Below are 13,783 nucleotides of genomic sequence, written 5' to 3'. Positions count from 1 at the left end.
CTGCAGCAAAACTCAGGGTGGACTTAAAGTGTGGGGTGAAAAAAACCCAAACCAACCAATAATTTTCACATTAAATTTGGCCTGACCGACCCCCCTGGTGTCCTTTCTCTGCAGGGGCTGCCCTTGGTCTTCAGCTGCTGTCACTTGCTGTCACTTGAGCAGAGCATCTTCATGTCATCTGAGGAGGCTGTGGGCATCAAGGAGAGACCTGTGTCTGCTTGTCCTTCCCCCAGTGCTTTCAGTGTTTTGCTGTGAAGTTTTAACCTGTTGACAGGTTGTTTTCTCTCTACCAGGGCTGGGGGAGGAAAAGAAATTGCTACAAAATGCTCAAGGTCTGTGGGGTAACAGCAAGGTTGGCACAGGTTGCAGTTTCCACCAGTATTTTTAGTTGGGAAAAACAGAGATCTGGCAATCTGGGAATTTTTTGGGAGCATATTCTGGCATATTATTACTTTAGAAAAGTGAATTTCTCCTTGAACCCAAACTGTTCACCTCTGTAATTGCAGAACAGCCCTGTCATTTGTTTTGGAACAATCTTTCCTTTAAATTTTATTTAATCTTTGATTTTGAGGGTCTCACTCAAATTGATTGAATGACTTTGGAGCAAAATATCTTGATGAGTCAGTGCTTTAAACAAATTTCCAATTGATTTACTTGCAAACCCAGGGTGTTCTGTTGTGAATCGGGACAATTCTACTCAAATCCCCTCTGTGATAATTCAGCTACATGTTTTTGTGCACAGATACCTACTATTGCCTCAACCCTGGAGGTGTTCAAGGCCAGGCTGGATGGGACTTGGAGCCACCTGGGCTAGTGGAAGGTGTCCCTGTCCATGGCAGGGGGGTTGGAATAAGAAAATCTTTAAGGTCCCTTCCAACCCAAACCACCCTGTGATTCTATTGCACTCCCGAGCCAGAAAAAGTTTGTTATTATGAGTTTGAAAGCAATTTAGTCTGCTTATTTCTGGCCTAAAAAGTCTGGGTTGCAGGTCTCTGGATGGATGAAAACTTAAGGAGGAATAATTCCGGTTCATTAAGGGGTTCAGGACTGGGACAGGGACTTCGTGGGCTGGACCCACGAAGCATTCCGTGGTCCAGCACCGATCACTGGGGGATGCTGCGCCCGGGGGGTTTCCATGGGGACGGGAAGATACCGAGTTTGAGATGTGGTTTGGTCGCCTCTGATGTCGCTGGGGTGGCGGTAGCGTGGCCGGATCCCCCCAGAGGGGCCGGGGGAGCTCCCGGGGGATGCCCCAGCCCGTCCCGGGCCGGCAGCGCTGCGGGAGCTCTCGGGGGGCTCGGGGCGAAGGGGGCGGGTGACACCTGGTGGCAGCGGCTCCTCGCAGGGGCTGTGTCCCCACAGCAGAGGCTACTCGGCCATTCCGGCTCAAATCCCGGAGTCTGGGGCGGGGAGAGCTCCTCCAGCCCCCCAAACATTCCCTGGGAGTTTGGCTGCCGTCCGAAGCGCCCGCACAGCTCGAACTCTGCCAGGGTGTGCGGGTGCAGCTGGGGGCCAGGAAGCCCCGGTGCTCGGCAGGAGGATAAATTCCCCAGTTTTCCCCCCTTAGGCCAATCAGGAAGTGAAAGTTTCAGCTGTGGATGGGTTTTTCTGGGTTCATGCCGTGATGGGGACACGGGGGGCTCAGTTCACTCTGCCCTGATCCTGCCCAGTGGACTTAAAACCTGATGGAGGGTCTGTAATCCAACCTGAACTCACTGCTGTGAGATGCCAGGGAAGCCAGGAATATCAGGGGCTGGAAACCTTAGAAAGCAGAGGGCTGTCTGTCAGGGGATGTTAAACAGCAGGGCTTGGAGAAAACTTGGGATGTCCCTGGACCACTGGCAGCTGAGGCTGTAAATCCATGCACATGGGGCTGCCTTGCCTGACTGCCTGATGCTGGCTGCTGCGAGGAGGAGGATGCTGAGCCAGCTGGGTGTCCAGACTGGCCCCTTCCTGCTGTGTTTTATGCACTTTGTGTCTTTTGGGAATCTGCTTCAGTCCCAGATGTTGAGATAGAACATGAGGGCAGAGCTCTGAGAATTCATCACACCCTGAACTGCACCCAGAGCCTGTTCCTGTGCTCCGGTGTGGGGAGGAGGCACAAGCACCCTGCTTTCTTGGGAGATGGGGAGGTTTTACAGTGTTTGGCTCTTTAGGCTGCTCATTCTGTGCAGGAGAAGGTTAATCCCTGGACAGGGATGATGGCTGGGACTGTGCTACTGCTGAGCACCTTGGAGATGTTCTTATTCCCCTTGCTCTCCTTATGCCCTGGCTCTCAGCACCCTCCTGCCACTGTCCTGGTCCCCAGGAGTGACAGGAATCCACCTCCCCTGAGCTGCTGTGGGAGCAGCCTCGACCTTTGCAGTCAGTAATGCCTGGTGCATCCATCCCTCCAGCTGCAGAGCAACTCCAGCAGCAATCAAGGACTAAAGTGGCCCTGGGGGTTTTGGTACCTGTAGGTCACTGGGCTCCTGCTCTTTGGCTCAGACATCCCTTCCCTGGCTGCCAGCAGCATGAAGCAGGGTCCATCTCCTGCTCTCTGTGTGTATTTTTGGCGGTACAAGGTCCCTGCTTTGAGTCCCCATGGCTTTTTGGGGTGGGAGTTTCTTGGTTCATACAGATCCCTGTGGAAGCAGGACTTGGAGTGCAGCTGGGATTTTGTATATGATGAGGGGACTGTAGGTGTGGATACTTCAATGCTGCAAATAATAAAGTGGATTTGTGGTGCTGTGGGGAAGGAAACATGGAGTGAGACCCTATTTTGGGGGTTGTGGTTCTGCTCCCCCCTCATGAGCCAATATTGGAGGGGGCAGGTGCTCCCCACAGAGGCTTTTGAGAGCTCCTCTTTAGGCAGCTGAGTTGATGGAGGGTTAATGATTCAAGAAGGATGGAAAGGTTTAACCCTACCGTGCCTCAGCCACCATTTTTCTGGTTGGGTGGGCAGGAGGCTTAAAATGCCACTTTGGCTGGCAGAAAGATGGGGGCCAGGGGAAGGGTGAAGGGAAAAAAAAGGCTTTTACTTCCAAAAATAACTCTGGAACAAAATGAAGAGGTCAGAGGGCGAGCAGGAAAACGGAGAAGTGCCTTCCCCAGGGTGCAGCATCCCTGTTCTCATCCTCTGAGTACCTGAGGAAGGAAAGCTTGGCTGTATTAAAGGCAGTCCCCTGCTGCAGAGCTAAAACGAGCTGTGGCACGGCGAGCACTGGCACATGTGAGAGCAGACAGGTGATGATGGCACAGGGGCATCTCACTGCCCTTCCTCCACTGCCTGGTTGGAGTTGAGCCTCCCCCAGGTCCCCCTCTCAACAAACTCTTCTCTTCTGTGCAGTCAGAGCTGGGATCCAGCGGGACATGGCCACGGTGGCATCGCTGTGATGGTCATGGCACCTCTCATTGCCTGCCTCTCTGGATCTTGTGTGGTGATGCTGCAGCTGCTCCCCAAGCCCAGGACTCCCATGACACTGGCATGGGGCAGGAGGGGACACTGAGGGGCTCCTCTGGTCCCTTACCCACGTGTGTGCTGGTCCACACCCGTGGGTGTCTGTCTGGAGATGAAGTTGGGATTACCCAGAGGGTGGAAACATTTGTGGGGTTTCACCAGGCTCTGCCTGCACTGGAGGGAAGATCAGCAGAGAGGGAGAAAGGACTGGGGTCTGCTGTGCATGAACCCAAGCAGAGGCATGAGGACATGTGACAGCTGGGGACCCATGTCCAGGCCCCCTTTGCAGAGCAGGATTTGATCTGGATAAAGGGAGATCCTGGGACCATGTTGGTGGAGGAGCTCTGGCTGGAAGTGTTACAGGTGGGGAAGGAGGAACCTGCTGCTCTGGTGGCTTTTATTTTTTCCCCACCCCACTTGTTCTAAACACCAGTTTCCCACCCTTACACTGAGCTCAGGGCTTCGTGAAGAAGATGTTTCCTCTAACATCTTGGCACTGAGCTGGTCAGAGGGAGCAATCCATGAGCTGGCAGCTTTTCAGCACCAGGACACAGGGAAATCCTGTAGCCAAGTGGGAAAAAATCAGAATAACACCCCAAAGGGTGTCTGCTGACCAAAAGAGACCATCCTGCAGCATCCCTGCAGGGCTCTGTGGCCTCATTACCCAGGGCAAGGTGAGCACAGGGGCTGTCCTTGCTCCCTGGGCCCAGCACCCATCCCTGAACCCAGCACCATCCCTGCTCCATGTGAGGGGTTTCCCTGTGGGTCCCAGTGCTTCATGCTACAAAGTCCTCCTCCTGTGCACTGAGCTGTCCCCCCAAAACAGGGATTTACAAAAGGAGATGATGGAGGGAGCATTTTTTACAGCAAGTGTTGGTTGTGCATTTAACCACCAGTGGTGGCCAGTGTGCCAGGAAATGCTGCTCTTCCTTCCCTTCCCAGAGCTGGGAGATGATAAACACTGGGGTCTGCCTCCATTCAGCTGTGATCCATCAAGGCAGGGGGGGGACTGGCCCCAGAGAGCGGGTGAAGGGAGGTCAGTGATTGTGTAAACAGGCACTTTAGAGTTCACCCCGAGCTGGTATTACTGTAATTCATTAGAGGTGTCAGCCTGCTTTGTAGTTCCTTGCTTGGAGAACCCCTTGCCTGGCAGCTTCCAACATCCAGCTTTGCCAGCAGGAAAATAAACCTTGGGAGATGGCTTTGCAGGAGGCAAAGTTGCAGTTGCAGCATCACCCTTAAAAAAAAAAGAAAAAAAAGGATTTGGAATCTCTGTGTTTCCAGGCCAGGATCTATTGCAGTAACAGGGGCTGCTCCTCTGCTGGGGGCCCTGGGGTTGAAGAGCATTTTGCTCCTGCCAGAGTGAGGTGTAATGTAGTGCCTGTCCAGGCAGAGCAAACTCACTGCTGGAATTGTGGAATTTGGTTAGGGGAGGAGTTGGGGCTGAATTCTTATACTGAGTGTGCAAATCTTCTGATAGGATTCCCGTGTTTCTCTGATATTTAATACCTCAGGTTTGCATGATTTCAGGCACTAATGTGTTGCCCTAATGAGGGTTTCTCCTGTACTGGGGCACCTGCTGCTGGAGTCCTCTTTGCTCCCAGCAAATCCATGCTAAGGGAGATGCAACGTGATGCCCACTGCTGAAATTACAGAATTGGCTTAGAAAAAGCTGTGAGGGCACTAAAAGCAGTTTGGGTTGTGCCTCTAGAGAAGGGATGGACACTTTGGATGGGGGGGGAGGAAGGAACAACCCTGGATGCAGTGGGACTGTCATCACTCGTGGTCTTTGCATCAAGCTCTGCTCAGTGAGGAGGGTGAGCTGCAAGGCACAGCACCTTGTTTTGGCAACAGGACAAGGGGAAATGGCCTCAGGTTGGATATTAGGAAAAAATTCTCCACTGGAAGAGTGGTTAAGTGTTTGAACAGGCTGCTGTTTGAACTGCAGGGAAGTGGTGGAGGCGCCATCCCTCTAAGTATTCAAAAAACAGACAGACTTTGCCATATGTTGAGTGGGCACGGTGGTACTCAGCTGAGGGCTGGACTTGATCTTGAAGGCCTTTTCTCACCTTAATTGTTCCATTCTTCCAAACAAATTACTATTAACCCAGGTGACAATTTCCATTTCTTCCTTATCTGCCTCCTCCATGCCACAACCTGCTCTAATCCTATCTCTCCACTCGCCAAGCCCACTACAGAGTGCTGCATTCCCAAATGATTCCAGCCTCTCCTGCCCTGCTGCCAAGGGAGTGAGTGTGTGCTGGCAGGGGAAACAGGCTTGTCACTGACCCACCTCTGATGCCTTAGTGCTGGAATGAGAAAACAAGTGTGGGCTCCCAGCTCTGTAGTCACTAATAAACCATCTGGCTTTGCTTGTTTTAATTGTGTGGTGCCCTGATGAGGGTCAGCGAGGAGAGAGGGTGCCCTACATTCTCACCCGTGGCATTTGGTCAGGAATAATTGTGCTGATCCCAGCACTGGGGCCTTTGATTCCCGGCCAAGGGAGGCAGGTGCTTTCAATATTCCCCTTGCTAAGCCTCTCCGATGGGGAAAAGTGTTTGCAAGATGCATGTGGTGGAGGAGGGAGCTCAGCCCGGGTAGGTGGCAAGTCCTTGGTGGGGGCTGCCCCGTGGCCTCGTGTCACAGCCGTCCCTCGTCGTGCCGTGCCCTTGCCGTGCTGCCTGTCCCTGTGTGCGGCTCTCCCGAGGTGTCAGAGGTGGCCTGTCACCCTGTGCTGCCTCAGAGCAGCTTCAGCAGTGCCCAGTGCTCTGCCCTCCCTTCCCACTGCTGTCTGTCCCTCGCTGCTCTCCTGAATTCTCCCTCCATCCATGCCCAGGCGTCAGCTCTGGTTAGTCCGTTTGGGGTGGGATGAAGGAGCTGCATCCCTGCACCGAGGGCTGTTCCTGCAGCTCAGGAAGCCTCTGGCCACCTCCATCCCCTTCACAAAAGTGAGGGTCCTTGGGTTACCCCCGGTGCTGGAGCCCAAACAGCCCAGCAATGGCAAAGGGAGGCTGTGGTTGCACCCTGGCTGTGTCACCAGGCTTTCTCCTGTGCCTCTGTTTCCCTCTCTGTTCTTTGATTTTCAGCTTCCAAGTGCTGAGGTGCAGAACTTTGTTCAGACCTGGATGTAGAGGGGGGCTGTGGATCTTGGTTTGTTGCCAAGTGGGGGAAAAGAGCTTTTTGTGGTCTGTGGGATATTTTGGCAGGTGAATCCTTTGGGCTGGGTGTTGTCTGACATGACAGTGTCTGTGGGGATGCAGCAGTGCTGATCAGGCCATCCCTCCTGCCTTACTGCCACTTACTGGGATCTCATTTTTGTGGCAAATCTTCCCAAGGGGTCTTCCAAGTGAGATTTACTCACTTCATGGGGATATCCAGCACCTCCTGGCCCCACATCCTGTGGGTCTGGCACAGGGTATTGCCTGGGTATGGCATCGCCCTGTCCCAGCAGGGCAGAGCTGGGGTTGGATTATTCATTCCCCAGCTGCCATCCATCCTGGTCTGAGTGGAATGTCTACAGCTGGGGGGGCTCAGCTTGGAGAAAAGGGGGCTCAGAGGGGACCTTCTTGCTCTCTACAACTCCCTCACAGGAGGGTGGAGCCAAGTAGGGGTCAGGTTCTGCTCGCAGGTGACCAATGACCGGACGAGAGGAAACAGCCCCAAGCTACACCAGGGGAGATTTAGATTGGATATTTTTTGGAAAATTTCTTCATGGAAAGTGTTTTCAAGCCCTGGCACAGCTGCCCAGGGCAGTGGTGGAGTTCCCATCCCTGGAGAGATTCAAAAGACATGAAGGTGTGGCACTGAAGGACATGATTTAGTGGTGGGCTTGGAAGTGCTGGTTAGTGGTTGGATCTGATGGCTTGGAGGTCTCTTCCAACCTAAATGATCCTGTAATCTCAGCCATTCCCACTTGCTGTGGCAGCCCCTCCAGCTCACTGTGGAGGCAGTCAGCAGCATCCCAGCACAGAGCATCACCGCTCTGGAGCAACCTTGAGCTGCTGGTCTGTTCCCACAGCTCCCTGCCTCCCAATTCCCAAGCTCTGTGCCAGCCCCATCAGCTCTTAAGCCCAAAACTCTCCACCCACACCAAAAAAAGATAAAAAAATAAAGGCTCATCCCTGCTGGCTTCCCAGCCCGGTGCAGGAGCAGACATCTTCATGTCTTTATTTTCCCAGGGATTGCTGATAAATCCTGTCTCCATAACCCCGGCCTTGATTGACTCATTATCAGGCAACGCACGGCGAGGAAGCGACCTGTGACCCCACCTGGGGACAGGGGGTGACCCTGACGGAGCCGCCCTTATCGGCTTTAAAAGCTTCCCTTTTTAACATGACAGAGGAGCCTTGGCCAAGCCAAGCAGTGCCTGAATAGCCATGGAGTAGAGGAGGGTGTGGGCGGGTGCAGGTACGTGGGGTGGGATTATTCCTGCTGGCTGAGGTTGGGAAGAGCCTCTGCTGGGGTGAAAGCTGGGATGTGGTTCCCATTGGAAGAGCCAAGTATCGTGGTGGAGTGGGGCTGGTTGTAGCTCAGGGGGGCTGAGCTTGCCTGAGTCCACCTGCTCCTCCAGACAGGCTTCCCACTGGGATTATCAGGAGAAAGCCCAGCAGGAGATAAGAGTGTCTGTGGGGGAAGGTGACATGGGACAGGCTTGCCATCAGGGCCCAGCCCACACATGGGGCTGCCCTACATGCTGCCACCCACACACCTGGGATGGACAGGGGCTGGGAGCTGTGTCCCTGCTGTCCCCGAGCCCTGAGTGTCTGTCAGGAGGGGCTAATTTGTCTTCCCTTTTCCTCCCAGCTGTTTTTATAGCAACTGACCTTTCAACCCTCAGCTCATCTTTTCGGAGGCGATAAAAGTCTTGGGGCATCACTGACCCGCTTTTCCTTCAGCTCCCTCTCCGAGGGGAAGGTGCAGGAGCTGCAGGGTTTGGAGCTGGGATGGCAGAGATGCTGGCAGGGCTGCTCAGCATGTAGGAGTGGGGATGAAATCACTGAGGGCAAAAGAAGAGCTGAAAATGCCACCGCTTGCCTTGCTGCAGGGAGGGTAACACCCTGCTCAGGATGGGGCAGACGGGAGCAGCTCTGCTGCCCTCCACCCTGGGTCAGGGCATGGATCACTCCCTTCCACGGGCTGAGGGCTGCCCTGCCCGTGGGGGTCGCTGATCCAACCCCCCCAGCTCCCCAGCAGGGATTAGCTGGGATGGGTTTCTGCCAAGTCCCGGCTGTCACTGTGTTCCCACCTTTGATCAGGAGTCGGCATTCCTGAAGTGCTCCATCTCCCACATGTTGTGCTGATCAAAGGCAGCTGTTGCCTGGACCCTCCCCTGAGTCCATTTACACACATGCACACACCCCCAAAAATACAGAAATAAAGGGAACTGAAGGTGGTGGGGGGGTGATGGATGGGGGAGAGACTGGGAAAGGGGCAGCAGCAGGAAAATCCCTCTCCCTGGTCTCCTCATGGAGGGTCCCATCCACACCCATCAGAAGGGCTGCCATGGGCCTAAAGAGAGATCTGAAGGGTGACTTGGGGCAGCTTGGGAAGAAGTTGGACCTTATCTGTCACCTGGAGGAACCTGTCCCTGGTGGGTGACAGCAGTAGACTGGGCTGGATGCAGCTGTGGCAGAGACAGCCAGCATCTCCCATGGCTTTAGGTGGGAGACTGGATTGACCTTTCCTTGAAGTCCACTCCAATCTCAGCAGTCTGTGTGTGCTCAGTACCAAGGTCCCTGCAGTCCCCTCTGCTGGGGACAGATGTTACTGGAGACACGTGGGCTGGTGTGATGGGCAGAGTGATGCCATGAGGGGTTTGACCTCACAGCCCATCTGCAGCTCTGCCAGCCACCAGCATCTGCTGCTTCAAAGGGAGAGGAGAAAGGTCTGAGACCTGCTCTGGTGGTGGCTCCTCTCCAAGGCAAGTGTGGTCCCATTAACAATGTTTTGGCAGATGATTTATTGTTCATTCACAGGATTTAACTCTGCTCCCCAGCTCCTGTAATGCAAAGGACTTGGATTATCTGGGGTGCCAAGACTTTCCTGAGTCCTCCTTGCTGGCTCCTTGTGCTCAATGAGATGGGGAAAATCTCCCCAGCCCTTCCTCGTCCTCACATTCATCTGCTGTTACTCAGCATTACAGTTTAGCTGTGGGGCTTTGAAAAAACACAGTGTCCACCCAAAAACTGCAGATAAACAGAGGGTAGAGAGCAGGATCACGGGACACACCTGCAGACTGAGACAGCAGGTTCAGGGGAGGGTTGGTCTGGTTGAAAGCCAAACTGTGCTACCCATGGTGACATGCAGCAATCACACCCCCAGGCAAGGACAATAGTGTCCTGTCCCTCTAGCAGAGCAGAGGGTCCAGCAGGCCAGGCTGGGCAGAGTCCAGGGGAGGGGATGAAGGCCTTCAGAAGGGCAGTTTGTCCTCCTCCTCCCTGGCCCCATCCTGTTGTGCAGCACACCGTAGGGGCAGGTGTATCAGGCAATGAGTTTCCAAGCACCAACTGTGTCATTAAAGGCAGCCTTTTATCTCCTTCAGCATTGTCAGGACAATTGGCTTATACAAGGAGAGTTCAGCTGTCTCCTCTCCCAAAATCTAATGTCTCTGGCAGCAAAACTGAGGAGGTTCAGGCAGCATTTCCAATAGTGCTGTTAAAACAATGTTACCCACTTGAGCAGGGTGCCTTGGAGGGGTGTCAGCACACAAAAACCAGGTGGTGAGTGCTGCTGGGTCACGTTCATCCCTGTCCTCACTGGTACCTGTGTGTTAATTCAATCAGCAGAAGGTCCTCAGCCAGGTTACAGCCCTCTGCAGTAATTCCCTGAGGCTGAATTTTGCTCATTACCCAGGGAAGGACTTAAGGTCTGAGTGCCAAGGAAACCAAGCACCTCCAGTGTTTACTGCCATGGAGGACTGTGGTACACTCAGAACCCCCACAGCCCCCAAACCTGCTCAGCAGCATCTTATGAGCACCAGGAGAGCTGCCTGGAGTGAGGGATCCTGTCCCAGTGAAGGTGACCCTGCCTCAGATGGATCTTACCTTCCCTGTTCACCTTCCCCAGTGTCCAGCAGTGGCCAAGGCACTCCTGATCAGACAGGCATGAAGGGCACCCCGGGGCTGTGCTCGTCCTTCCCAGGCAGGGCTGGGCCAGGGATGGCAGCACCAGCCTCCAGCCCAGGGATGTCCAGGGCACGACACCACATCACAGCAGCTGCTCTGGCTCAGGGCCACAGCTCTGGCTGCCTGGGGTGGCACAAGTGGCACCTGGAGAAGTTGGGGGGAAACCTCTGGTGCCCCTTTGGACAGCACAGAGGCCGTAGAGTAAGAGCAACATCTCTCCAGACACCGCAGCAGACTTTGCTCTGACCTCTGCCTTCTCATACCTGGAGGCAGACAGGATCTGCAGCAGCTCCTTCCTTTCTCTCCTTCTCAGCAGCACTTTAACCCCGGTGCACTCACGACCCGGAGCACAATGTCAGGGCCCCTTTGCCCCTCCGCCCACACCTGCCTCTCCCCACTGACACACGGCCCTGACACCACGGTCCCTTGCCCTAACCCTGCTTTCCAAAGTTCATTTCCCTGGCTGCAGGCAGCCCATAATACCATTTTACAGCCAGGTGACCCCTGCTCTTTGGTGCTGTGCCAGCCCCTGTCCGGCCAGTTGAGGGGCCGGGCACGTAACGCGCTCCGACAGCTCGGCTGGAGGGAGCTCACGGAGGGACCACGGCTTCCCCTCCCTCCAGTGTGGGGCTGACAGAGCCATGGGGGCTCCTCTCTGCCCGGCATGGCAGGGGGGATTTGCAGGAGTGAGGGAGAAGGGACATCACTCAGACCCTGCCACCAGCCCTTGGACACCCCAACACGGAGCCAACTGGAGGGGCAGGAGCAAACCTGGTGCCCTCTCCGGGCAGCACCCCGGCTGTGGGTTGATGTGCCACCTTTGCTGGGCACATCACCTCCCTGTTACCCTCTGCCTCCTGCTGCTACAAGCCAGTTCAGGGAAAAAAAACAACTGGGCACAGTCCTTTTCCTTTCACTTCCCCACCCAGCTCCTACCCAACCGTCTGCATCCATCCCATCCACTGCCGGGAACACCTCGCCAGGAACAGGTCCAGCACACAGTGACCCTGGGACAGGAGTTTCTCACACTGGCATCACCAAGGACAATATTTTCCATGGGGAAAAGCATCCCAAACAATGCATTTGGACTCTTTCCCTGCCTCTGCTTTGGAGCACGGGCTGTGTGACCTGCACCCAGTGACCCACCCAAGCTGGCTCTACAATGCCCGGTCCATCCCCTGCCTATGCTCTGTGCCAGCAGCAAAAGGGTTACAGATGATTTTCAGGACAGATATTTAGGTACTGGGAGCTGCTTTCCAAAACCTTGTCAGAACCTTCTCAAGACAGGGCCTCAGTTTCTCTCTTGTCTGCCCAGGGCTGGGGTCTCAGAGCAGAGGGTGCCTGCCTTGGGGAAGGACCTTCCGTGGTGCAGCAGAGCCACCAGCTGAAGGAGCAACTCTTGTCTCTCTGATCCCCTTAAAATCTCCAGTTTTTCAGAGAAAGGATGTTCTAAATCTCACATTTGTAAACTTAAAACCTTGACCCACCCTGGGGACCAGAACCAAATCTGAAGTCAGTGTGTATGTAAAGCTTGTGCTTCTGTACTGAATCTTTGCATCTGGGCAGGGATAAATTTGCTGTTTTCAAAGAGGTGAGATTAGTAAAGCTGAGCATCTCCATGGACTTTGCAAAACCCATGTCCCTGCATGGGCACTGAGGTTTTCCTGTTGGGATCAAGAACCCAGGTGCCTGGCTCAGTTAGGCACTGCTCTCCCAAGCTTCCCAGGAGAACTGGCTCTTTCTGATCCCAGGTATCCTTAGGGGTCGCAGCTGCAGCAGTTGAGCACTGGGCCAGGCTCTCACCTGGGGCAAATCATCCCCAATTGCAGAAAATTTCCATATTAGGAGGGAAATTGCAGCCTCAAGTGCAGCTGTGGCTGAGGACTCATGGGAAGCAGGATGGATGGACACAGCCAGGATCAATCCCTGTCCTGGCAGTGCCGGGCAGGAGCAGGAACAGACAAGGTCAGTGCTGTCTCCAGCGTGGGCAGGAGCTGGGCACTGCTGCTGGCTGCACACAGTAGGTGAGGAGGAGATGGGGAGGGAGAGAGGGGGACAAGTGTCTTGGAGAGGACAGGGATGACAAGGGCAAGGTCTGGAAGCGTTAGTGATGGTGAGAGTGTCCTGTCAGTGCCAGCCTTCATCCCAAGTGACATCCCTGACAGCCCGGCCAAGGACGAGGCAGGAGCAGAGGGCACAGGGGGGAGGGAGAGGAAGGAGCCGTGTCCCTGTGCTGTGACACCTCACAGAGACTCCTTTGAAGGGCAGGTGAAGGGGCACAGGAGCCCCCTGGGAGCCCCCAGTTGGGGCTGTGGGGGTAGAGGGGTTTGTGCTGAGCACTTTCCCTTTGAGCAGGGCACTGGATGACATTCCCAGCACCATCCCACCCTCTCCTGCTTCCCATGCACTGAGCCTGGCCATTGTCCCTGCTCTTCCCACCTGGAAAATAAATGCAAGTGTTTTTCTTGCTGCTCTCCTGAGGAGAGAGCACTGGCTCAGGCTGGAATCTGCAGTTAACCATCCTACATTCCAGTCCCACCAGGACACTGGGACGTAGCAGTGGTGTGGCTGGGTCAGGGCTGTCTCCCCCAGAGAGCTCTCTGCCCTGTGTTCCCTGATGCTCTGAGCCTTTGGGATAGGCTCAGCCAGCTGAACTGGACTCAAAGGGGCATTAGGACATGGCATGGGGGGAGTGGAAAAGCTCCATGCTGGGGGGGCTTGATCTGGGGTAACTCCAGTGTGGAGCCAAACTGGGCAGGGAAACAGTGAGATCTGTGCTGGAGCTGAGAGATGCCCTGAGGATCTTCCTCTGGGAATAAAGGTGTAAAGTCAGATTTTGGGTCCAGGTTACTTGTAGTGCCTTGTGTAAGATGGACAGAGCTGGGCTGAGGGGCTGTGAGCAGGAGGGGATGTTTGAAGGTGAACAGTCCTGCTTCCCCAAGGTATGCTCACCCTCCAGCAATGGATCATGGAATCGTAGAATATCCTGAGTTGGAAGGGGCCCACAAGGATCATCCAGTCCAACTCCTGGCCCTGCACAGACACCCCAAAAATCTCACCCTGTCCAAACACTCCTTGAGCTCTGGCAGCCTTGGGGTCATGCCCACTGCCCTGGGGAGCCTGTTCAGTGCCCAACCACCATCTGGGAGAAGAACCTTTTCCTGAAATCCAAATTAAACCTCCCCTGACACAACTCCAGCTGTTCCCTGGGTCCTGTCCC

This window comes from Manacus vitellinus, unplaced genomic scaffold, assembly GCF_001715985.3.
Source record: "Manacus vitellinus isolate BGI_N305 unplaced genomic scaffold, ASM171598v3 scaffold_58_pilon, whole genome shotgun sequence".
NCBI classification, from domain to species: Eukaryota; Metazoa; Chordata; class Aves; order Passeriformes; family Pipridae; genus Manacus; species Manacus vitellinus.
The sequence above is the reverse complement of the archived record's forward strand: the minus strand, read 5'-3'. Positions refer to the sequence as shown.